Here is a 23264-nt window from a genome sequence, read left to right as displayed (position 1 = left end):
CTGCATAACTAAATACTTAGAAGGTCCCAAAAGCGAGACCTATTGGCTATGCCAATGCTTGTTGATAAAAGGAAATGGTGCAATTGAAAATAATAAGTGAAAAGTTAGATTTTGGGTTTTTTAAGAGTAGTCAGTGGCTCTTAAAAAATGTTTATTCAACCATTCTCAAAGGTGAAGGGGTCCCAAAGGAACCCCGTTCAATTAGCGTATCAGTTACCACTAACTTTGAGTTGGCGGTAAAGTGCCAAAGTTTTGCGACTACATTTTGGTCACAAGGCATTTGTACATACCTATACGAATTGGTATTTGGAAGGGGCATCCCAAACATGCCCCTTGCAAATATTGATTAGTAAACCTAAATTGTGATTCAGTAAGAGGTTACTGTATCCCAACTTGTGCTTTGTACACCAGAAAAGGCATTGTTGCATTCTCAAATGGACAATTGTTGGAAAGGCGTTCGCCGGAGGGGGGTTCGATACACGTCTTGCCCACCCCTTTGACCCACCTCTCCCAAGTAGGCCGAACCAGGCGCGCACACCCTGAGCTTACACTACGAACAGAGTGACACCACACGTATTCTTTGTAGGACGATAGGTTCTTTTATCAATGGTTTCAAGGGATCTTTATGATCCACGGTGCAAGCAGTACAGCAGTGGCACAAGGTACCACAAATCGGTCGTGGGGGAATGGGGGTAGCGGGACAGTCTTTAAAGATAGTGTCTCTGCGAAATACCCTGCGGATAGCTCACAATCCTCGAGCTGGAGGGTGTCGTGTCTCTGGGCGATCTCTTACCGAGTCGTCCTCAAGGGGAGCGCCGCGAGTCTCTCAGCAGGCACAGGCGGTCGGAGTTCGGGAGCCGCGATCCCGTCAGCAAGGCTCAGATGGTTCAATAGCTGGGGGCCGCGAGTCACTCAGCAGGCCCAGGTGGTTCAGTGTTCGGGAGCCGCGACCTCGTCAGCAAGGCTCAGATGGTTCAATAGCTGGGGGCCGCGAGTCACTCAGCAGGCCCAGGTGGTTCAGTGTTCGGGAGCCGCGACCTCGTCAGCAGGGCTCAGATGGTTCAATAGCGAGAGGCCGCGAGTCACTCAGCAGGCCCAGGTGACTTCAGCGGTCGGGAGCCGCGACAGCGTCAGCAGGCTCGGATGGTTCCAGGTCTTCTCTGCATTCGTTCCTCCGGCACCCCTTGTTATACTCCGCTTTCTCTTTGAAGTCCGGAGTCCTCGCAGAGGGGGGACTGGGGTGACGGAGGGGGTTCGGCGGGATTTCCAGCCGCTCACTTCTTTGGTCTTTTCAGGTGGGTCTGGGAGGGACCCCAGACGCTCGGCAGGGGAGGCTCCTGCTCCCCAGGGGCCTGGTGGCCGATCGAGTCTTCCCGGGGAAGGCGACCCGAGGTGTGACTGGGCTGGCGCCTCTGGGTCTGGCTCGAGGGTTCCCGCTCCCTCGGTCGGACATGCGTGGTAGGGTGTCGAGTCTGTCAGGGCTCTGGCCGGCCCTCGGATCTGGGTGGCTGGGGCGGCCGGAGTCGGAGATGTCGTGCCTGGAGGGTGGTTGCAGGGTGGCTGGAGGATTGGGAGGGCAACGCCGTGAGGCCGGTCTCACACGCGTCCCCCCCAGCTGAAAGGCGTGGAGAACTACCCATCTACTGGGGGGTTCTCCTCGCCGAAGCAGAAGAACCGGGACAGGCCGTCGGCGTTGGCATGATCCGTCCCGGGGCGATGTTCGACGGTGAAGTCCATCCCTTGGAGAGAGATGGACCATCGTAGTAGCTTGAGGTTCTCCCCCCTCATCTGCATTAGCCACCGCAAGGGCCGGTGGTCTGTCTGCACTCGGAAATGGGTCCCGAACAAGTAGGGCCGTAGTTTCTTGAGGGCCCAGACCACGGCGAAGGTCTCTCGTTCTATAGTACTCCAACGTTGCTCTCGCGGCAGCAGCCTTCGGCTGATGAAGGCTATGGGCTGATCGATGCCCTTGTCGTCGAACTGCGAGAGGACGGCCCCGATGCCGTGTTCGGATGCGTCGGTCTGGACCACAAACTCTTGGGAGTAGTCGGGGGCCTTGAGTACGGGGGCGGTGCACATGGCGGTTTTCAAGGCGTTGAACGCCTGCTGGCACTGGGGGGTCCACTGCACCCTCTTCGGGAGCTTTTTGGAGGTCAACTCCGTGAGAGGCCCTGCTAGGCTACCATAGTTTTTAATGAACCTCCGGTAGTATCCTGTGAGGCCCAGGAAGGCCCGGACTTCTGTCTGAGTGGCGGGGGGCTCCCAGGACTTGATGGCGTCGATCTTTGGTTGGAGAGGGGCGACCTGCCCGCTGCCCACCTGATGCCCCAGATAGACCACGGAGCCTTGCCCGAGCTGACATTTGCTGGCCTTCACTGTCAGGCTGGCTTGGCGCAGGGCCATTAGTACTTGTCGGAGGTGCTGGAGATGTTCGTGCCATTGAGAGCTGAATACAGCGATGTCGTCAAGGTACGCTGCGCTGAACTCCTCGAGTCCGGCCAGGACCTTGTTAACCAACCGCTGGAACGTGGCTGGGGCGTTCTTCATCCCGAACGGCATGACCCTGAAGTGGTAGTGTCCATCTGGTGTGGAGAAGGCAGAGCGTTCTTTCGCTCCCTCCGTGAGAGCAATCTGCCAGTATCCGCAGGTCAGGTCGAAAGTGCTGAGGAACCGGGCGGCCCCAAGGCGGTCGATGAGCTCGTCGGCGCGGGTAATAGGGTGAGCGTCGGCTCGTGTGACCGCATTGAGCCCCGGTAGTCCACACAGAATCTTAGTTCGGGGGCGACCCCAGGGGAAGCCGCCTTCGGGACCAGAACCACCGGGCTGGCCCAGGGGCTGTCGGAGGGCTCGATTACTCCAAGGGTGAGCATCTTCTGTACCTCGGTCTTGATGCAGATGCGGACCCGGTCAGGCACCCGGTAGGCTCGGTGTCTCACAGGCGGGCTGTCGCCGGTGTCCACGTCGTGGACACACCAGTCGGTGACCCTTGGAATGAGGGAGAAGAGGTCTGCGAATTGTCTGAGCAGCTGGCGGCAGTCGTCGGACTGTTGGGGACTGAGGGTGGTTGAAAGTCTCACTCCTTCCACGGAACCATCCAGGTCTTTAGCGCACAGGGGGTCGGGCAGGGGTTCGGTGTCTTCTTCCGCCCCATCATCGGTGGCCAGTAGCAAACTTAATTCTGTTCTCACAAAGTGGGGCTTGAGACGGTTCACGTGGAGGACCCGGAGGGGGTTCCGTGGGGACTGCACATCGACCAGGTACGTGACCTGACTCTTCCGCTCGATCACCTTGAAGGGACCAGTCCATTTGTCTTGTAGGGCGCAGGGCTTCACCGGGGCCATGACCCAAACCTGCTGGCCCGGCTGGAACTCGACCAGGGTTGCGTTCTGGTCATACCAGCGCTTCATTTCTTCTTGGCTGGCCTCGAGGTTAGCCTCTGCGAGTTCTCTGAACTTCCTCGTCTGGTTGCGGAGCGCCAGGATGTAGCGGAACACATCAGGGGGTGTCCCCCGGGGGCTTGTCTCCCAGCCCTCTTTGACCAGGCTCAGGGGCCCTCGGACAGGGTGCCCGTATAGCAGTTCGAAGGGGCTGAACCCCAGAGACTTTTGGGGAACTTCTCGGTATGCGAACAGGAGGCAAGGGAGGAGGACGTCCCATTTCCGGCGCTGGGGCTCTTCGAGGCCCAGGATCATTCCCTTCAGGGTTCGGTTGAAGCGTTCCACTAGGCCGTTGCCCTGGGGGTGGTAGGGGGTCGTGAACTTATATGTGACTCCGCACTGCTGCCACAGGGACTTCATGTAGCGGGATATGAAGTTAGTGCCGCGATCACTCACCACCTCGCGGGGAAATCCGACACGGGAGAAGATCCCCATGAGAGCCCGGCCCACCACGGGAGCCGTCACGGTGCGGAGGGGAATGGCCTCGGGGTAGCGGGTGGCATGGTCCACCAGGACAAGGATGAAGCGGTGGCCCTGGGCGGTCTTTGGATCCAGGGGTCCCACGATGTCGATGCCGACCCGCTCGAACGGGGTACTCACAACGGGGAACGGTTGTAAGGGAGCTTTGCGTTTTCCGCCACTCTTCCCACTGCCCTGGCACGTGAGGCAGGATTTGCAGTGTACTTCTACATTCGCTCGCATCTTGGGCCAATAGAAGTGGGTAACCAGTCGCTGATATGTTTTGTCTTGGCCTAAGTGTCCTGCCAAGGGTACATCGTGGGCCAGGCCCAGGAGGAGGCTTCGGAAACGCAGGGGTACCACCAGTACTCGGGCTGCGCCTAGCTCGGCGGACTTTTGTTCGCTGTATAGGAGGCCATTGTCCCAATAGATCCAATGGGTTCCGGCTCGGTCACCGGCGGCCTGGGCTTCGGCTTGTTGTCTGAGCCCCACGAGGGAGGGGCAGGTGGCCTGTTCCTGGCAGAACTCCTCACGGGAGGGCCCTCCCTCACAGCGCCATTGGGCCATCTCTGGTAGTTCTTCGAGCTCAGTCAGGGCCTCAGGGGCGGAAGGTTCCGGTCCTTCTCCCGGGTTAGTGTCTTCTTCTCCCGCCGAAGGAGTGTTGTCCACTTCTGGTAGGGTGTCCCGGTTCTCGGGGACAGTGTTCGGTGGGAGGGCCTCACCGCCCTCGGAGAGAGGCAATCGCGCGGTCATGGAGCGCGTGGTGGCGCAGACCCCTTCTGGTAGGCCCATCATCTCGAGATGGGCTCTTCGTTCTACTTGCCCCCACGGGGAACTCTCCAGGTCGTTGCCCAGGAGGCAGTCTACGGGCTGTGATGTTCGGACCGCTACCTTCAATTCTCCAGGGAGCCCTCCCCACTCGAAAGGCACCAGCGCCATCTGGCAGAGGCTCTCAGAATTGTCGGAGGGCACGACCGGACAGAGGGCACCGGTTAGGATCTGGTCTTCTGAAATTAGGCTGCGGTGGACCGCGGTGACACTCGCCCCGGTGACGCGGAGGCCCTCGACTCGGCGGCCGTTGATGGTCACCTACTGTCGGTATTTCTCTGTGTTGGCGGGCAAGGGTGTCCCGGGGACCATTTCTCGATCACCAAGGGAGACCAGGGCCATGGCCGCTGGTTCCCATTCTTCGGAGTCCTCCATCTCTTCCCCCAGAGCCACGGAGGCCATCTGCCGGGCCGGGGGGTTGGTCGTTGCGGTTCGCTGATACTGGGGACACTGGGGGTCATTGGCGTAGTGTCCGGGCTGTTGGCAGCGGAAGCAGGTGATCCTAGCTCATGGACCTAGCCGTCCTGGGGCTCCGGTGCTTGCTGTGGACGGGGCTGAACCTGCCGCTGGTGGGCTGCTGGGGGGGCTGTGTGAGGACCCCCCGGGGAAGTCTCTCGATCGGCCGTGGTTTCCTCCGCCCCTCTGGCGGGGGGGGCCTTGACTGTGGCGGCCGTAGTCCCCCACGGGGCCGCGGGTGGCCCGGGTATTCACCCAACGATCAGCCTCAGCGGCCAGCTTCCGAGGGTCGGTGTGTTTACTGTCCAGGAGATGTTGGCGCAGTTCTACAAAGCAATTGGCCGCTAAATGTTCCCAGGCAATCAGATCAAACAATTCTTCGAAGGTGGAGACCTTGCTGCCCTTGATCCACCCGTCCAAGGCTCGGCTGTAAAAGTTCACGTATTCTACCCACGTGGTGCCCGGTATCTTCTTGCAATCTCGGAACCGTTGTCGGTACATTTCAGGGGTGAGTCCATACCGGCCCACGAGGGCTTCCTTCATGTGGCTGTAGGAGTTCATGACCGTGGAGGGCAGATCTAGCAGGGTGTCTCTTCCTTCGCTTAAGAACCGGCCCCATAGGCCAGCCCCCCAATCCTTCTGCGGGACTCGGTGAGAGGTCATGGCGACTTCGTAGGCCTTAAACCACTGCTGGATTTCGTCATTCTTCAAATACTCTTTTACCACATCCTTGGGGATGTGGACTTTGGTTTCCCCGGTGGGAGCGGACGGTGGATTCCCGGGCGGCTGTGACTTTTCGTTTTTAGCCCGCCACTCGATCTCCTTCAGGCTGCGCTCATGTTCTAGCTGGAGTTTTTTTTCGTCGTGCTCTCTTTGGCGTCTCTTCTCCTCGAGTTCCCCTTGTAGTCGTAACTGCTCGACGGCCAACTTTTTCTCTGCCAGCTTTATTTCTCCCTCGATTTTTAGCTTTGCCAGTTCAAGTTCGTGGTTGCGGCTTCTCTCTCGGTCCGCTAGCTCCTCGGGGGACAGGTTCCCCTCTGGCCCATTGTTTCTCACCGGGATGCTTGGTGGTTCATGGGCAGAGTCTCCTTCCGTTTGGGTCGGGGGCGCCCCCGTCTCGACCCAGGTTTTCAGTACTTTCTGGAAGTCTTCCTTTGTGCTTAATCCGGTGGTAGCGATGCCAAGATCCTTGCAAAACTGTTTTAATTCTCTATGTGTGAAATAGTCCAATTGATCCTCTCGGAACGGTGAGCTTATTTCGGTACCTGCGGCACCCAGGGAGGTTTCTCCTTCCATCTCTGTTTGGTAGTGCGTCAGTCGTTCACTGCACGCTCTCTTTTGGTGTCGGCTCGGATCCCGTCGTCTGCCACCAAATGTTGGAAAGGCGTTCGCCGGAGGGGGGTTCGATACACGTCTTGCCCACCCCTTTGACCCACCTCTCCCAAGTAGGCCGAACCAGGCGCGCACACCTTGAGCTTACACTACGAACAGAGTGACACCACACGTATTCTTTGTAGGACGATAGGTTCTTTTATCGATGGTTTCAAGGGATCTTTATGATCCACGGTGCAAGCAGTACAGCAGTGGCACAAGGTACCACAAATCGATCGTGGGGGAATGGGGGTAGCGGGACAGTCTTTAAAGATAGTGTCTCTGCGAAATACCCTGCGGATAGCTCACAATCCTCGAGCTGGAGGGTGTCGTGTCTCTGGGCGATCTCTTACCGAGTCGTCCTCAAGGGGAGCGCCGCGAGTCTCTCAGCAGGCACAGGCGGTCGGAGTTCGGGAGCCGCGATCCCGTCAGCAAGGCTCAGATGGTTCAATAGCTGGGGGCCGCGAGTCACTCAGCAGGCCCAGGTGGTTCCGTGTTCGGGAGCCGCGACCTCGTCAGCAAGGCTCAGATGGTTCAATAGCTGGGGGCCGCGAGTCACTCAGCAGGCCCAGGTGGTTCAGTGTTCGGGAGCCGCGACCTCGTCAGCAGGGCTCAGATGGTTCAATAGCGAGAGGCCGCGAGTCACTCAGCAGGCCCAGGTGACTTCAGCGGTCGGGAGCCGCGACAGCGTCAGCAGGCTCGGATGGTTCCAGGTCTTCTCTGCATTCGTTCCTCCGGCACCCCTTGTTATACTCCGCTTTCTCTTTGAAGTCCGGAGTCCTCGCAGAGGGGGGACTGGGGTGACGGAGGGGGTTCGGCGGGATTTCCTGCCGCTCACTTCTTTGGTCTTTTCAGGTGGGTCTGGGAGGGACCCCAGACGCTCGGCAGGGGAGGCGCCTGCTCCCCAGGGGCCTGGTGGCCGATCGAGTCTTCCCGGGGAAGGCGACCCGAGGTGTGACTGGGCTGGCGCCTCTGGGTCTGGCTCGAGGGTTCCCGCTCCCTCGGTCGGACATGCGTGGTAGGGTGTCGAGTCTGTCAGGGCTCTGGCCGGCCCTCGGATCTGGGTGGCTGGGGCGGCCGGAGTCGGAGATGTCGTGCCTGGAGGGTGGTTGCAGGGTGGCTGGAGGATTGGGAGGGCAACGGCGTGAGGCCGGTCTCACAACAATTCTGCGAATCGGACCGTTTCAAAACTCAAAAATGTTTTGTATAACTTGTCCATAGCTATTTCTGCCTTTCCTGTCTCCAGGACTTCAATTAAGATGCTCTGTGTTAACATTTTAAGATAATATCAGTCAGTCAGTCAGTCAAAAAAACACTTTGGGCCTCATGTAGGTAGCCAAATACCGGTCGGTAACGGCCGATTTTCGGTAAATATGCCGTTACCGACCGGTATTCAGACAAGTGAGATGTAGGAGTCCAAAAACGACTTTTCGGTAAATATGAGGCGGTAAATACCGAATCATATATACCGAATTCTAAAATACCGAATCATATATACCGAATTCTAAAATACCGAATCAGATTTACCGAATACATACTTAACGAATCGGTAAATATGAAGTGGTAAATATGAAGTGGTAAAAATTAAAATGACATGTAGGAGCACTCGGTAATTAAGAAATCCAAGAAAATCGGTAAATAAGAGTCGGTAATTAACACGGATTGAAAGCAGGTGGTAACCATCAACAGTGCATATAAGCAATCCCAAAATGCAACAGCGTGGACAACATGGCTGCTATGTATGTCATTGCAAGGCGCCTACGTCTACAGGCAGCAGGACTGAGGGTTTGGCGACGGGAGGAACGCATCTACAGACAGCGCATCACACTATTCCAGCTGACTGATGCAGAGATACATGAGAGGTACAGGCTACACCCCGAAACAATCATGGACTTAATCAGGGACCTTCACCCACTCCTGGACCAGCCAATAAGAAGGGCGCACGCCATCCCCCCACATGTGCAGGTGCTCTGCAGGCTACATCTGCTGGCATCCGGCAGTTATCAGGTGGTGATAGCTGCGGTGGGTGGTGTATCCCAGAGTTGCCTGTCACGTTTCTGCAGGAAGTTCCTGGATGCCATGATGCAGAGAATGCACCACTACATCAGCTTCCCCAACACACAGGCTGCACTGCAGAAAACAAAAACAGACTTTTATCACATGGCACAGTTCCCCCATGTCATCGGCTGTATTGATGGTACACACATCCCAATCTGTCCACCAGCTGACACAGAGCACATCTACAGGAACAGGAAGTCCACCCACTCCATCAATGTGCATACCGATTTGAATGATTGTGTTAAGGGTCCTGTGGGTGGCAGAACCAAAAGGTGGGCGTATGCTATTTACAACGAAGTCTGGAAGTTGTCGCAGATTGAGGCGGCTTCCAGATTGAGAGCTATTGACCAAGCAAACATGGAGAAGGTTTTAGCCGTTATAGATAATAGCATTAGCACTCTCTCTTCTAGGATTTATACATTAGACAATATTGTTTCTTCAGTTGTTGATATTGTGCATGATGATATGTCTGTGTTATATCACGGTCAAAACCAGTTGCGTTCTGTAATGCAGCTTGCATGGACGTTGCAGACGTGAATGGCAGGGAGGGTCCCTTGGGACTATCTGAACACTACATCGTTATTCCTTCCCTTTAACCTTTTTGACAAGCAGCGATTTATGTCCATGAAGGATGCTACATATTCATTGTAACATATTGAAAAGTTAGAACCGTTGCCTTTCTCTGTAGCGGAGATCAATTCAGATACGTGGTTAGTACACGGATTGATAACTCTCCCTTTCGCGCTTTTTAAGTTTATGTCTTGTATGAAACATTATGCTTTGGGTAGGTATGACCCGCTGGGCATCGCTTTCATACATGAGGTTTGGTCCCTCCCCTTTACGTATAGTTGTACTAGGGACGGAACTGAGGTTTATTTGAAAGGCAAGGAATGTACCACAACACCAGACCATTCCTTGGTATGTAGGCACATTCAATTACACGGCGCATGCAATGTACAAGCCCCGAATTTGGCGTGCGTACTACGAGGTATCCCAGTGCCTGTGATTACACCTTCTTTCACGCTGCTTGCAAACGGTAGTTATTTATTTTTGAATAATGAAGCTTGCTGCGGGATGTTAGTGGGAATCCCGTACATAGTAACTGTCTTGCAGAAAGTTGTCTGCTGCAATAATGTTCTTTTTCCACCCCCGCATGGGCGGCTGGATGTTTCCATCTGGCCTTCGATTCCAACCTTGAAAGCAGAGTTCAACAAGTTGAGCAGAATAAGAGCGCTATTGTCCCAAAAAGAGGTGCCTTTGACTTCCTCTCGTGAAACATTTGTCCTTCACGTTGCTAATACGCGCACTGAGGTACAGGCGCTTCTGAATACTGACCTCCCCCTGCATTTCGGCTCTTTGATCCAAACTATTTTCAATGCCTCGTCCACGACCGGCCTGGCTCATTTTTTCTAACTTGTGGGCTCGGGTCTCGTGACCTCTTTCCAAACCATTTTTGGTGTGATTCCGGCATTTTTTCATTCACTTTTCTCGAGCATCTTTGGAGGTGTCCCGCTGCTTCTGGCGCTAGTGGCAGGTGTGCTGCTTTTCCTTTGTATACTCCGGAATGCCTGCTCCTTCTGTGCCACACGAGCACCTGTCCCGTCTGCATCTTCTTCGTGATAGGATGCTTGACTTTTATGGTACTCTGCCATTGGCGACTTTAAGCCTGGCTTATGGATTATCCTTCAGGTATTCCTACTTCACCTGCGTACAACCTGTATTTCACTGCCTGGATTGTCCCTTTGAATGGCCTCTGGATTTGTGCTTGACCAACATGGTGTCTCCGGTGCCGGATTTCGATCGACTGATGAGGCCCTTAGTGTCTCACGAGTTGGCCTGTTCTGGTGTCCGGATTATGGCCTGTGGTGCGGCGCATGGGATCCTGGGTAATTGGGACATCTCAGCGGCCGCCTACGACTTCTTGGCTATGAGCTATTTGGAGGAACATTCCGGGTGCCCTCTGATTGTGCTAGAGGCTCCGATGGTTGGAGAACACGTATGTTCCTTTTCTTTACTTAATTGGATGGCTGAGACTTTTAGTGGCCCTGCAAACGATTTTTTGTTGGAAGCAGTGGCCACATATGCTGCCTATACATTCATGGATTAACTGGACTGTCGTCCATTGCGCCTGTGCTACTGGACAGCACCCTGGCGCAACATTTATTTCTTTTAATTCTCTTTTTTCTCTTCCTGATGGTCGTTTTGAGTTTTTTTATATACTTGCATTTTTTTATTGGATTCTATGCTGCTATTTTTTGTAGTTTCGGACTTTGGCGCAGCATTGGTTACGCCTTGTTCTGCTCTGACGAAACTGAACTCTGCGTTCTCTCTTTTCTTGCCTATTAAATAGTGCTTCGATCAAGGGGGCGTGTAGTGAGTTCTCCCTGAATACGTACATACATTGTTAAGTTAGCATAACCACGTTAAATGTTAGAAAGCCATCTTTTTGTCTTTGCACACGACACTGCGTTTACATGTTATTTCTTAAATAAACTGCTGACTAGAGACTTGCTTCACACGAGAGCAATCTGTTGTTACCATCCCAAGCTCTGCGCAGCGACCTTGGTCTGTACATGGTGTGACAAACAGTCTGGAATATTACACAATGCATGTTTTCCACTCTAGGTTGATCGACCCACTATTTAGCCATGACACACGCGCAGCTGCAAATACCTGAAAGTTGGTGCTTTTAATATCACAGACATCATGTTTATTATTCAGACCGAAGACGAGCCTTCCTGCGAGAAGACTCCTGATGCTCCTGTGATGTGATTTCACTAAGCTGATCTTTGAGGTATGGGGTCCCCTATTCAAGCCTAAGAGACCTTCTATTAGCATAATAATAATATTAGCTTCTTAGTAAAGGGAAGGTGGTAGTATCCTCGGTATTTTCCGATTCGGTAAATACCACCTCGGTATTTTCCGATTCGGTAAATACCACCTCGGTATTTTCCGATTCGGTAAATACCACCTCGGTATTTACCGATTCGGTGAATTCCGATTCGTGATTACCGAATGTTACCGAATCGGTAACTGTTACCGAATTTTTACCTACATATAACTTACCGATTCTAATTTACCGATTCGGTACGGCTCGGTATTTAAGAAACGGTAAAATTTATTTACCTACATGAGGCCCTTTATTCGATTAATTAAAATCATAAAAAGTACAGATTTCATACAATAAATAATACAATCAAGGAACATAATATATACCATCAATGTTTAAAACATATCCACAACTTAAAAATACCATGCCTAAAAACAATCAATAAGAGGTCAGTCAGGATTGCACAAACTGGGAAGAATTTTTGGTTTGCAACGCACGGCTGCCACCAAGAAATTTGCCACACAAAATACAATGCGGGTACTGCTCAGCTGCTGAAGAAATAACAAAGCAGGTCTAACTTGTAAAAAGCCAGCTTCCTTCAGAATTGGGAGCAAATATTTTTTTCGGCTAGCAGAATAAAACTCGCAAAACATGATAAAGTGCAATGTATCTTGGTATGAGAAATTATCACATTGGCACGGCCTGCTGCATTCAGGTTTACCCCAGGACGAATAAAAACCTAGTGAGTAATGGATCAGGTTAAATCTAAATCTCAGCAGTAGAAATCTATGGTGTGGATTAGAGACCATGCATAAGTAGGTTTCCAGTGAGGAAGATAAGAGAAGCATATAGTGCGCTCTAACACTTGGTTTTGTAAGTTCCCTCTCTTCGCGATCCAATTTTGCTCTCTCTATAAAAGACTGCTTAATCCACGCTACGTCTGCCTTGACAATATGTAATGGGGATGAGAAAAGCTCAGGACGCCCAAGACAGGAGAACGCCGCTCTAACGTACTCCAGCCAGGGTATTCTTTTGACATTGTCCATAGCTAGAATGTCATTAAGGATCATATGATTGAGAGTGATTTCCTGATTTAACCAGGTTTTCACCCAACACAGTAATGGGGCCATCTTCAATTTGTCCGTAACATAACCCAGGCCAACCTCCGAGTGAATAGAAAAAGTGGGAGTAGATTGAGGAACTGAGAGCAAGTGTCTCAGAAATCTGTTTTCAACCACTTGAATCATGTCCTGAGTGACGTAACCCCACAATGCGGCGCCATATGTGGCGATGGCCAAGCATTTCGAGATATAGACTTTCAGCAGGGCCTCCATCGGCCGTGCCCCCAGTCTTTTGGCAAAGCTCAACAGCGCTGAGGTGGACCTGGCTACCGAGTTGCTTTTAAGCTTGATTTGCGGGCCCCAAGTGCCTCTCTCGTCAAAGAGGACCCCCAGATAACAAAAAACCTTTACTCTCGAAATCTCTTCCCCATTGCAGAAAAAAGACCTAGATTTAAGCTTTTTGCACTGATTCCCCACTACCATAAAATGAGATTTCTTTATATTCACCTTAAGGTCTAAGGCGGCCATAAATGCGCCAAAGGCATCCAGCAGTCTCTGAAGCCCCACGCCAGTGCGAGCCAGCAGGACAGCATCGTCCGCGTATAGGAGAACCGGTATAACTAAGTCTCCTACACGCGGCGCGTCCGCCCTCGGGATCCCCAGGGACTTTTCCAGGCCATTAATATAGATGGTAAAGAGGAGTGGGGCCAGGATACACCCTTGCCTCACCCCCCTCTCTGACCTAAAGTGCTTCGTGCATTTCCCATCCTGAGTGACCCTTACTGAAGCAGAAAGGTCCTGATGAAGTGCTGCTAAAAAAATCACTAGGGGGGGTTCAATACCTATTTCCAGCAAGGTAAGCCATAACTTCGACCGATTAACTAAATCTAAAGCAGACGACAGGTCCATAAACGCCATAAAAAGGGACCCGTCCTTCGCCACCGTATATTTACTAATTAAAAGCTGGAGATTTAAACATTGATCCAGGGTCCCCCTGTTCTCTCTAAACCCATATTGCAAATTGGACAAGACACCCCGGCTGTCTAAATTATCCCTAAATTTAAGGAGTAAGACCCTGCCCAAGATCTTCACTGCCGAGTCTAACAGGGAGATGGGTCTATAGCAAGAGGGGTCTCCACGCTGACCCTTTTTGAAAATTGGTATAATGACCGCAGTAGCCCACGATGCGGGGAACCTGTAGCCAGAGACAGCATTAAAAACATTTGTTAAAATCCTTGCCCATAGTTTAGGAGAAGAGCCATATAAATCCGCCGGCACGCCGTCAGGGCCCGGCGCCTTGTTTCTAGAGGATTCCTTTATGGCTCTCTCCACATCCAAAATTTCAAAAAGTAAGCAAGGCAGAGAATGGGGTTCGAGAGAAATACTGCTGCTTGAGGGACAAGAACCACCCGCACCATACATGTTGCTAAAATGATCAAACCATTGCTCGTCCGGGATCACACAATCCAGATCTGTGCCCTTGATGCCCGAAAAAAATGGGTGATTAATTGTTGCTCAGAACTTTCCGCTGTCCCGTAGGACGTCGATAGATAGGAGATTATCCCAAGCCTCTGATTTTATCACCTTTTTCAGATTGGCAATAGCCTCTTTATAAGCACCTCTCGCTACGGCAATTGCCGCCTTGTCCCTGGGGCTGCTTTTTAGTGCCTGGAGCAAGACCCTATGGGCCCTAGAGCAACTTCCATCAAACCATCTTGTGGAATTGCTACATCTACGGGTATTGGTGGAAGTCAGGTCCCTAGCGATCTGTAAACAGATTGCCTCAAAAGCACTGACTACCTCCGCAGCGGGCGAATTATCGTTAAGGTAAGTGGCCCAAGGCCCATCAATTTTTGCGCAGAGAACCTCCAAAAAGGTTGCGGGGACCACCTTGGCCCATTTGATCCTACGACTCTGATCTTTCGTGATCAGGGGAGGGTCACTTTGGTAAACATGGCACGCGTCGCCCGAACTCTCGGCCATATCCAACTCCAGGTACACCGGATTGTGGTCACTGAAAGCAGACGGGACGGCTTTGTAAGCTCTTACCCTCGCTAAGGCGCCAGTGGACATAAAAATAAAATCAATCACTGTCCCCGAAATAGTACCTTTATATGTAGTAACCCTGCCCCATACCTCTATAAAATTGGACTCATAGATATTGGTGGTGGCAAGGAATTCCTCTAAGGCCTCCCCATGCTTGGTGTGCTCAAAATGAGAGGCCGCAGCACCTATTGGCCCCTCATGAGCTTCGTGGTCCCTCGCATGACACTCAGCATCACAAGGATGAACATTAAAATCGCCCATAAGGACGATCTCGAAACCAGTGTTTCGTTTTTGACTGTACTCTAAAATAAAACATTGCAAAGCGCCCACATGTTGATGAAAATCGACACAGTCCCTAGAGTTATAAAAATTGATCAGTAGGATTTTCAGAGAATGGGAGACGGACCATTCAACACAGAGAAAGTTATTCGAACCAGAGACCAGAGTAAATGTGCCCTTCAAATGTAGTGAAAAAAGAAATATTAAACCCCCTTTCGCTCGTCCCGCCCCACCCATGACTGCCGGTACCGCAAAGCTAAAATAGCCATCCAAACAGAAGTTGCTTGTGGGGTCCCATGATTCCTGCATGGCAATAATATCATGTTTACCTAAAAAATCAAGCCAGATTGCATCCGCTCTCTTAGATCTAATCCCAGCAACATTCCAGCTAATTAATTTACAGCTAACCCCTACAACAGGGTTTACCTAACAAGGTACATGTGGCTGGTCCGACACTGTCAGTCAATCATTTGCCTCCAAATTAGACAGTGGGGTATAGCGATTGCTCAAAATCAGATTGGTGGGATGGGGCAAGGGAACATTAGTAGGTAGCTGTCAGTCTCCAAGCCTAGAAGTCTCCCCAGAGCTTTGACACCCCACTATGGTTGGCTGTCGGTAAGTAGGTTGTGGTCTGGGGAGTAGGGGGAGAGTGTTTTTTGCAACGCGAGCTGCTTCAAAATGACTGTGTTTGCCGCATGACAATTTAGCTGGGGGTGGATAGAAAAACCCTAGGGGGACTGGTCTAATTCCCTTTTGCGCTACCTCTGACCCATCCCAAAACAGTCTATCTGCTATATCAGGGATATTAAAGTTGACTATTACGCAATCACCCACAAGCCGCTTCGGCCGCCGCCCAACCCACCCCACCCTTCTCGCCATGATGATATTGGAGGAGATGTCCAGTCCCCCACAGCTGGAGGCTGTGCACCAAGATCTAGTCACCCTCAACAGATCATGGGTAGATTCCATCACTCCCAAACGGAGCAATTTGGGACCCCTACAAATACAGCCACCGGCGGGGCCGCTTCCGGGGGAAGGTCAAGGGTAACTGAACAGCCCCTTCCCTGCCTCGCACTTCGACCCGAGGGCTGGACTACATCATGGCTAGCCACACACAGCATGTTACCAGAGGTTTGCCGGCCCAATGGCGGCTGCACGACAGAAGGAGATGGGCCCATACCCTGCAACCTGCCTGGGGTACTATAATTCACACGGGGACTTAGTTGGTTCGTTGGCCCAAAAGGTACTCCCATGCCCCCCTCTGGCCTTTGTGAGCTATGCATAGCCTGACTATCCCCCATTTGTTGTGAACTAAGATCTTTAATGGAGGCAACAATTTTGGTGCATTTATTAAACAGGTCGGCAACACAAGCGTTCAAAGTCTCGACAATATCTTTTGCAATGCCCACAAGTAGCGGTTCTAATCGTGAGGTAATTAGATCTCCCAGTAATTCCACTGAAAAGTTCCCTATTGGGCCCTCAATAGTCTGCAGAGCTTTTGGGGGTTTGGGCCGTTTGACGTTCTTCTTCTTGCAGACCCTTACAGGCCCTACATTACCATGGGCATGTTGCCCCAATAGGACAGCACCAACCTGGGTAGACTTAGCAGGGTCACGATGGGTGGGTTAGACACCATCACCACGGGCTCCAGGGCTATGCTAGGCACTGCCACACAGTCAATAAATTTGCAGGGTAAAGAAGGAGGTACCAAACCAAGTTCCTGCTCTGCATTAGCAATTTCTTTAGATAGGACCCCTACTGTGGTGGACAGATAAGAAATTATGCAGTCCAATTTTCTGGCAACCTTCACTTTCTTCCCCTCCTCCTCCATATTAACTGTTTGTTTGCGCTTACCCACTGCGATACCTTGGGGGGGTGACTCGGCCCGCCCTTTGCCCAGGCTTTGCCCGGCGCCCCCTGCGCGCGGCCCGCGGGCCGGTGAGGGCTGCAGTCAATATCCGGAATGAGGGGGCAGGGCCGGGTAGCGCTGGTGCCTCTCTACTGCTTCTCTGCTAATTGTTCTGCAGCTACGACCCACCTACCCAGGGATTCAGCTGAGGTTCGGTTCAATAAGTGCAATTGTGAGCCCAGATTCAGGTCCAAGCTCTGAGATGGGCACTCTTATTTGGCATTTGAAGTTACTGCGGCCAAACACAACAACCCCCAGATACCCCCCCAGAATACTCCCAGATACTCCGCTCTACAACTCTTTTTCTAGTTTCTTTTCAGTTTTGCCCCTGCTCCCCGCCAACACGGGTTCACTCACTGGCTGGCCGGCTGGCTTACTCGGCCCACCCGGCTGCCCAACCACACCACCGCCGTCCTCCCTGCACCTCCGCCGTTCTCAAGGAGACCACACGGCAGTCGCACACACAGCCACAGCTGATCGTCAGCTCTTTCTCTTGGTTAGTCGCAGTGCAGCGATCCAATCCAACTCCGTGCCCCGCGCTTTTCCCAGGCTCAATCGGCCACCCCTCCGCCTTTAGCAGTGGCAACTTGCGTAGGGGGACAAAGAGCCGTGACGCGGGTGAGGGGTCCGGCGTATTCCACGACCCGGCAGCAGCGGGAGTGGCAGTAGCTCCCCTGCTGTATCAGAGCGGCGTCCTTCCAGCGGGGCTCACAGCGATCGCAGAGCTCCACTCTCTGCCCCGCTCCACCTGCTCGTTCCAGCACCAGCTCTGATCGCAACTTCACCCCACGCCGGCTCCGTGGAAAATGCTCGAGGATGGCGGTGGGCTACAACAGGTCACGGCGGGGCTTTTGGCTTTGGCGAGACTTCTCCGGAACCGAGCAGGGGGAAGCGATCCAGGCGACCTCCTCCTCCTCCACCCTGCTCTCAGCTCTCTGTTCGTGGCAACCGTCAGCGACTGTTAATCTCATGAAAACAGGTTGTAGGACTTGAGCTGTGAAAGAAACAAAGACAGAGAAAATATAAAAATGTGGGAAAAACACAGAGTGAGGGACAAAGTGAAACAGCCAGCATGAGAGAAAACTCAAGAAAGACAACTAAAGATGACAGAAAAAAGATGTATGGATTGAAAGGGGAGAGAAGGAACAGAGGATGAATGAAGGATGAGAGAAGGAAGGCAACGTGAAGGAAAGGAAAACAGGTCAACAATTAAATGGAAGCTAGAAGAATGAATGAAAGGGTGAATGGACGGATTGAAGAGTGAAAAGATCAACAGGCTTAGGTGTCAATGATGGAAGGAAGGAGAAATTGGTGTATGGAAAAGAGTGAAGTATGGATGGGCAAGCAGACTGGTAAATTGATACATAATACATTGATGGGTAGATGAATAAAAGGACTCCGGAAGGATGGATGGGATGGACTTGTGGACAGAGATATGGATAGTGGAAGAAATGGACAGAAACATGGGGGATGGAAGGATGGAGTGATTGATCGATCAATCGATGATGTATAGGATACGGTACAGATTGATGGATGGGTTAAATGGGCAGATACATGGGCGAATGGATAAAGAAGACTAAAGGTATGGATGGGCAAGTGGACAGATAAATGAATACATAATATATAGATCGGTCGATTGGGGCGTGGCTTGGTGCTCGGCAAGATGGCCGCACGTTAGTGTTGCTCTGCCGGCCGCCGATAATTATCCTGACTCTATCCTTCCCCCATCGAGCCATCTGCTGTTCTGCTTGCTGAAACTGCATTGCTGACGCCGAGCTGCGGGGAACTCTGTCTGTGCGGATTGACGACGTATGTGGAGTGCTGGCGTGGCTGTAATGGCGGCGTGCTAGGAGGTGCGATCCCGATCGCTGAGCACTGAAGCTGCGCGCCTTCCATCGGCTGCGGTGTCAAGCGATTCAGCGTGAGAGGCGGGAGACGCCGCTGCGGTGGCGCGTCCCTCGCGGCTGGACTTGCTGCCTTCATCGGAGCTGGTGGACGCCGGGAGTGAACGGTGGGCCTGAGCGCTGTGCCGGGGACTGCTGCCTACTCTAGCGGCTGGCGCGGGCGGGTGGAGCGGGCTGCAGGCGTGCCGCTGGGTGTCGGAGGCGCTGGGCGGCTCTCTCGCTGCCGCGGCACGGTCCCGCTGTGGCCTCCTCCTCTTCCCCCTTCGCCTAGGGTGATCGGTGAGTGGGTGCATCGGCCCTCATTTTAGATGCCTGCGAGCGCTTATGTGGATGTCAAGGGGGGCTACGGTTGGGCACAGTAAGACGGGCTGCACATGGACTCGATAGCAGGACTGAGCGCTGGGGGGCACGGCGGTGGTTGGGCATTGAGGCGGGTCCCGTGTGTGGGGCCGGCTTTGCTTGGACCGGCCCGGGTACACCCCCCCTCCTCCCCCCTCTTCTCATTGCTGCTGAGGAGCTCACCTCTACCGCGACTGCATCGTGCGTCCTGATGGGTCCTGAGGGGAGTTAATGGGGTCCGCCTGGAGAACACTGGGACATAATCAACTGGTCGAGGTGTTCTGGCTGCTCTCCCCCTCCTCCCCTCCCTCTACCCCAGGCGCTGCATCTGGGTGGCAGCTGAACCTGTGATTCTGGGGACTCCTTCCAGGGATCTCTTCATGGGCACGCCGCCTGAGCGCTGGCCGGTGTCTGGCTGAGGGCGATTGGCGTCTGTGCGAAGGAGGCGACACGGCTTGGATACTGAGTGAATCGGACTGGCAGCAGGGTGCACAATGGGCAAATCGGAGAAGAGTCAGCAGCGACTCACGTTTGAGCCGAGAAAGGGTCCCAAATCGACGCAGGCTCCAGCTTTGGACTCGGAAATGGAACCTGCGCAAGCCCCTACAGCGTTGGAGAAATCACTTGCAGCGATTCACGAAAGTCTCCAGGCGATAGACGGTAAGATTGAACCCCTTAACGGCAGAATGGATCACTTTTCTGCCAAGCTGGACAAGCAGGCGGCACGGCTCGGGGAGGCGGAACAGCGCATCTCCGATGCGGAGGACGGCCTACAGCAGGTTACCGAAAAAACATCTGATATCACGAAAATCCTAGCTGTCATCCAGGAAAAGAATGAGGACATTGAAGCACGCTCACGGCGCAACAACATTTGCGTTTTGGGCCTTCCGGAATCTACGAACGTTGGGCGCTTAGAAGATTACATGGAGGAGATGTTTCGCGCAATCTGTGGAACGGAACACTTATCTGCCCTCTTCGCGGTGGAGCGTGCTCACAGAGCTCTGGCGACGCACCCTCCTCCTGGCGCTCCCCTGAGCCCGATAATTGCTAGGCTGTTCAATTTCATGGACCGTGACACTATCCTGCGCACAACGCGTCAAATGGGAACAATGACCTATCAAAATAATGTGCTATCCTTTTATCCGGATTTTACAGCAAACGTACAAGCAGCGCGTAAGGAATTCCAGAATGTTAAGAAGGCATTGATCAGGGACAGGATCCCGTATGCGATGCTCTACCCTGCCAGGCTGCGTAGTGGGGAGGCGGCGGATGGCAAGGTCTTCACAAGTCCTAAGCACGAGATGGATTACGCCAAGTCCCTGAGGCGTCAGCAGACATCCTCGGACCAGACATCAGACGTCGATGGCTGAACAGTAAGAGGGGCTTTGCCCCGCACATAGACTTGGGTCCACCTCCTTGATCATATAGACTGTGCAGGATGTTTGAAAAGCTTGCTTATTTACTGATTTCTCTGCTGCCATTTAACATTTACTCTGCTGGTTTGGACTATGATATGTACGTGAGCCGCAGTCTGTACTATGGCAGTTCTCGTTGGGATATACGTTCATTGCATAGGTGCTGGACTCTGCACGTTGAGTGTCATGGGGGTGAATGTATGCTTCCTAGCCCCGATCTCGTCCGTGGGGGCTGTGTGGGTTTCATTATGCGATTGTATCTCATGTGCATTTGCAGTGAATAGGGGTATGGTCACGGTGGTGGGAGGTCACTGCATACTGGCGGCCCCCTCCCTTGCAGATCTGGGAGTGGATTGCGCTGCTACGCCCCCAATGGGTATTCCCCACCTGGGTGATCATGGTTTGTTACATTTGTTGGGGTGGAAGGTTTCTTGGGGGCAGGTCTTTAGCGAATTGGGGTTGCTGAAGTGGATGGGGGGCAGGAGGGATTGTTTTGATAGTTCCAGTCATTGGCGCTCTAATAGGACCAGCTCTGAAATCCTAACTCTGTGTGGCTATGCATGCATATGTACTGACCGATGTATTGCGGATTCTGTTTGGTCTATCGCTATAGATGAAGGGTGCATCATATAAATGTGTGACGTGGAACGTAAAGGGTTAAATACACCTAAGAAGACCAGGCAAGTGTTGGCGCACCTAGATAGACATGGAGTGCACATTACACTGCTGCAAGAGACTCATTTACATAGCCACACAGAAAGTGCTGTTGCACGTAGATGGGCGACATATCGACTTGCTTCATCGTATTCCACAAATGCGAGGGGAGTTCTTATCTTGATTAAGAAAGGGGTTCCATTTACGCCTGTCAAGACTTGCATAGATAACGAGGGCCGCTGGGTTATGGTTCAGGGCAAATTGGGTAGAGTACTGGTGACAATTATCAATACATATTGCCCAGTGGTGGATGATACTACGTCCTTCCTCCAAATGTTTAATGTTCTGCGGGCCTGGCCGGAAGCGTTACAACAAACAATTGATGGACGGAATGCTGACAATGCAGACATTCTCCCCCAGTCAAGAGATCTGGGTTAAATCCATCGTTCTTTTGCCCACTACGCCACCCCAGTTTAGACATGGCCATATGCAAATCAGTCTTGACCCTGTGCCTCATGGGAACAGTCCAGCCCGAACTGCCAAGCCATGTCTTCCCTGGACCGGAATCAAGCATCCTAGGACCGGTTTCTGGCTATCAGCCGTCATCAGCCAGGATAGCTTGACTCCAGTGGCGTAGTGAGCACGGGTCCCACGTCTGGGAATACCCATCCCACTTAGGGCGAAAAGCGTTACAACAAACAATTGATGGACGGAATGCTGACAATGCAGACATTCTCCCCCAGTCAAGAGATCTGGGTTAAATCCATCGTTCTTTTGCCCACTACGCCACCCCAGTTTAGACATGGCCATATGCAAATCAGTCTTGACCCTGTGCCTCATGGGAACAGTCCAGCCCGAACTGCCAAGCCATGTCTTCCCTGGACCGGAATCAAGCATCCTAGAACCGGTTTCTGGCTATCAGCCGTCATCAGCCAGGATAGCTTGACTCCAGTGGCGTAGTGAGCACGGGTCCCACGTCTGGGAATACCCATCCCACTTAGGGCGAAAAGCGTTACAACAAACAATTGATGGACGGAATGCTGACAATGCAGACATTCTCCCCCAGTCAAGAGATCTGGGTTAAATCCATCGTTCTTTTGCCCACTACGCCACCCCAGTTTAGACATGGCCATATGCAAATCAGTCTTGACCCTGTGCCTCATGGGAACAGTCCAGCCCGAACTGCCAAGCCATGTCTTCCCTGGACCGGAATCAAGCATCCTAGGACCGGTTTCTGGCTATCAGCCGTCATCAGCCAGGATAGCTTGACTCCAGTGGCGTAGTGAGCACGGGTCCCATGTCTGGGAATAACCATCCCACTTAGGGCGAAAAGCGTTACAACAAACAATTGATGGACGGAATGCTGACAATGCAGACATTCTCCCCCAGTCAAGAGATCTGGGTTAAATCCATCGTTCTTTTGCCGACTACGCCACCCCAGTTTAGACATGGCCATATGCAAATCAGTCTTGACCCTGTGCCTCATGGGAACAGTCCAGCCCGAACTGCCAAGCCATGTCTTCCCTGGACCGGAATCAAGCATCCTAGGACCGGTTTCTGGCTATCAGCCGTCATCAGCCAGGATAGCTTGACTCCAGTGGCGTAGTGAGCACGGGTCCCACGTCTGGGAATACCCATCCCACTTAGGGCGAATAGCGTTACAACAAACAATTGATGGACGGAATGCTGACAATGCAGACATTCTCCCCCAGTCAAGAGATCTGGGTTAAATCCATCGTTCTTTTGCCCACTACGCCACCCCAGTTTAGACATGGCCATATGCAAATCAGTCTTGACCCTGTGCCTCATGGGAACAGTCCAGCCCGAACTGCCAAGGCATGTCTTCCCTGGACCGGAATCAAGCATCCTAGGACCGGTTTCTGGCTATCAGCCGTCAGCAGCCAGGATAGCTTGACTCCAGTGGCGTAGTGAGCACGGGTCCCACGTCTGGGAATACCCATCCCACTTAGGGCGAGAAGCGTTACAACAAACAAATGATGGACGGAATGTTGACAATGCAGACATTCTCCCCCAGTCAAGAGATCTGGGTTAAATCCATCGTTCTTTTGCCCACTACGCCACCCCAGTTTAGACATGGCCATATGCAAATCAGTCTTGACCCTGTGCCTCATGGGAACAGTCCAGCCCGAACTGCCAAGCCATGTCTTCCCTGGACCGGAATCAAGCATCCTAGGACCGGTTTCTGGCTATCAGCCGT

General features: G+C 52.7%; 1 protein-coding gene across 1 annotated transcript in view; it reads left to right on the top strand.

Annotated features, from left to right (window-relative positions):
- LOC146863678 (uncharacterized) overlaps window positions 1–23264 on the top strand; it is a 420595-nt gene that overhangs the window by 44578 nt on the left and 352753 nt on the right. The window lies entirely within an intron of this gene.

The sequence above is a fragment of the Triturus cristatus genome, chromosome 2_1 (assembly GCF_964204655.1).
Source record: "Triturus cristatus chromosome 2_1, aTriCri1.1, whole genome shotgun sequence".
Lineage (NCBI taxonomy): Eukaryota > Metazoa > Chordata > Amphibia > Caudata > Salamandridae > Triturus > Triturus cristatus.
The sequence above is the reverse complement of the archived record's forward strand: the minus strand, read 5'-3'. Positions and strand labels throughout refer to the sequence as shown.